Raw genomic sequence first — 3,552 nt, 5'->3', positions numbered from 1 at the left:
TTATAAAAATTATAAAAAATACAACTTAAAAGTATAATTCTAATAAAAATTTTATAATCAAATATAAATATAACACATCAGCCAAATTTTAAAAAGACAAATATCAGAGGCCAAAATTTGTATACGAATAAAATTTATAAAATTATCCAAATTATAAAATAATCACACAAAACAATTTCAGATTCATTAAATTAACCAACATCTACTTATCCGGATAATAGAGCTAAATCAATTCATGTATTTTTTTCTTTAAAATTAAAGACGCATAATTTATTTCTTCTCTAAACAAGGGACTGATCATAGTGAACAAACACAAATTCTGAAAAACTTTTATTATAATTTTCAGCATAATTTTAATAAAGATTAAAAACATTTTGCATCTCATCACAATTTCAACAAATTCGAGCACAGTTTTGGACAAAGATTAACAATCTTTTGCCAAAAATTAACCCCAAAAAAATCAGGAGTAAACTAAAAATATATGTACCTTAATTAGCACCAAGAATTTCCCACCAATTTATAGAAGGAAAAAGTGTAAGATGGTGCAATCATCACTAACAACCAGAGACACCATCAATCTTACCAGAATCAAGCATTAATTAGGTAATTATAAACCACAATTTCATATCTAAAATCTTAAATAACAAAAATTATATGATTGCAACTTAATAAATACAATGATGCAGCAACACAAACTCAATGGGTACAACAGAATCACATGGATCAACCTAAAAACCTCATGCCAACAATAACCTCATTTTCACTACAACGATACCTTCAGGATCCAATTTCAGAACACAAACTGAGCTCAAAGTTTTTAAAATTCACTACAAAACAAACATGCAACTGAAAAAGAAGTGGCTTACCAGAGAGATTCCGAGCGAGTCATTGCGGTGATAGAGTGAGCTCGGCGAGAGTGTTATCATAGCGGCACACACCGCTGATAGTTACCTTGTAGAGATAGAGCGAGAGTTTCAAGAAAGAGACGTCGGGACCAAAGCTCATTGCGGCGAGGAGACGACAGATGATTATGACCAGTTCCAGAGTGCGACGAGAAGAGCTCTGTCAGAGATTCCACGGCGAGGAGAAGAGTGTGAGTGGCAGAAAAGAGCGGTGACGGCACCCTCTGTCAGTAAAAATACCGGCGGCGACAGTGAGCTCTACCCAAGGAGAGTAAATTGCTAAGGGCTGGAGCAACTGCCTGCTACTGCTGCTGGTGGGTGGCTGATGAGTGTTGAGGACGAGTTGCTAAATCCCGGGAATGGGGAGGCCTTTAGGGTTAACGTTAAAAGAGGGTGAGTGATTGAGTGGAGGCTATGGTTGCCGTGTCAACCTTTGGAGTTCAGAGGCTAGGGTTTCTTTAGGTTTCAGGAAGTGAATTGGAAGGAAGAATCAAGGAGTAGTGTCGACGCTGCAAAGACAATTTGAACAAAACGGTACTGTTTGGGGAAGTTTTTGAACCAAACCGGCCAGGTCTTGGTTTGGTTCAACTGTCTGGTTCTCGACCAGTTTGACAGTTAACAATTTTTAATAATATCAATTTAAAATCATTAAAAGATTATTATTTCTCTATTGCACATTTTATTATATTTTAGTACTAGTGGTCACACTTTTTCTAATTTGAGGAGTATCAAATGAGGTGAATTCTATCATACCCTTCCAATTCTAAAGGGTAACTTATCCCGTATTACATTTCTAAAATATTTGTGGTTGCATTAAAGTGGTTTCTCATGGTTAAGTTTAACTTTTTATGTAAGGTTTAATTATTCTGTTGGTCCCTATAGTTTCGCAAAATTTTCAATTAGGTCCCTATACTTTTTTTCCTTTTAATTGGGTCCCTGCATCAAATTTTTTTTTTCAATTAGGTCCTTCTTGGTAGTAATTGGCTTAATTGTATAGGGATCTAACTAAAAAAAATTAGTGCAGAAACTCAAAAAAAAAAGGAAAAAAAAGTGTAGGGACTCAATTGAAAAAAAAATTTGGTGCAGGGACCCAATTAAAAGGAAAAAAAGCTTAGAGACCTAATTGAAAATGTCCCGAAAGTATAGGGACTAACAGAATAATTAAACCTTTATTTAATCTATATTTTGAGAAACCAACTACAACTAATTATGGTATAATTATTTTTGCAAATTATAAAAATCATTTAAAATAATCTCCTTATTTAATTTTTTCTTTCTCAAACCACATATTTATTAATAATTTCAAACAGAGAAAATCTCAAAAAATTAAATAAAACAAACATAAAAAAAATCATTTATTAATCATTTTATAATCTTTTTTTATTAACCCGGATATTTAGTAATTATTTTCAATCAAAATAGATACGTTGAAAATGATTAATAGAGATGTGGTTTGAGAAAAAATAAATTATAGAATGAGATTTTTTTTAATAAAGTTTATAAATTGTAAAAAAATTGTACCATACTTGATTAGTTGGATTATCAAAACTTAACTTAAATAAAAGGTTAAATTTAACCATGACAAATCAATCTAATTCAACCACTAATATTGTGATATGTAACAAGGGGGTAAGTTACCCTTTAAAATCGGAAGGGTACAGTAGAACTCACCATCAAATGAAGTTAAGATATTTTAAAGATTATGTGCCTTTGTGCATTTTATGGTGACTGATATTTGCTAAAGATAATCAAAGTAATAAATAAATTTGGGCTTCTTTTGGCCAGTGCATTGTTCACAAGTTTATTTTTCTCGTCATCTATTAATTTTGTTCACTATGTTTGTTTACTATAATAGATATTGATAAGAGCTGGATTTCAAAGCCACAGAATAGTGTGAAATATAGGCAAGGATTGAATAGTTTTTTGGACTTTGCATTCGCTAATGCATCGTCCGATGGCATGATAAAGTGTCTATGTCTTCAATGTGGGTTTCAACTTATACAAACAAGAGAGGATACATACAACGATCTATTGATAAGGCCGTTTCCCCTGGATATACTGTTTGATTGCGTCATGGTGAGAAGCCAGTTGAAGAGAGTCCTGAATTTAGACGTTTAAATGAAAATCCTATATCCCAAGAAAATTCGATGCACCAAATGGTCAACGAGGCATTCAATTTCACAATACAACATGGGAGTGAGGACACAACAACAATCAAACATGTCGAAGATGATGAAGACGTGTTGCCGTACTATTTGAAGGTCCAAGTCACGCGGCGTGGGATTTTAACGATCTACTTGCAGATGGAGAGCAGGAGTTATATCCCAAATGCTTAAAGTACTCCAAATTATCGTTTTTAGTGAAGCTTTATCATATTAAGTGTATGTGCGGTGTGAGTGATAAGGCAATGTCAATGATTCTTGATTTATTGTAGGACGCATTCGAACAAGCAAAACTTCCAAAGACAGTGTATGAAGCTAGGACGATAAGAAAATTGGGTATTGAATACAACAAGATAGATGCTTGTCCAAATGATTGCATGTTGTATCGAGGAGATGATGAAAACTTAACTAGGTGCAAGCAATGTATGTAACACCCTAATATACAGATCCTTATGCTCGAGTCATAAGTCAATGATATTAAGGTGGTA

The 3,552-nt window shown here is 33.2% G+C and overlaps 1 long non-coding RNA gene across 2 annotated transcripts in view; it reads right to left on the bottom strand.

Moving 5' to 3' along the window:
- LOC107623654 overlaps positions 1 to 1,433 on the bottom strand; it is a 7,243-nt gene extending 5,810 nt beyond the window's left edge. The window contains exon 1 of one of the 2 annotated variants that reach the window (XR_001616571.2): positions 867 to 1,433. This is a non-coding gene — a long non-coding RNA (uncharacterized LOC107623654). The remainder of the gene's footprint in view (positions 1 to 866) is intronic. The other variant, XR_002358303.1, reaches the window with a different exon arrangement.

Source organism: Arachis ipaensis, chromosome B01, assembly GCF_000816755.2.
Source record: "Arachis ipaensis cultivar K30076 chromosome B01, Araip1.1, whole genome shotgun sequence".
Lineage (NCBI taxonomy): Eukaryota > Viridiplantae > Streptophyta > Magnoliopsida > Fabales > Fabaceae > Arachis > Arachis ipaensis.
Note: the sequence above shows the minus strand (reverse complement) of the source record. Positions and strands in the feature narration are given on the sequence as shown.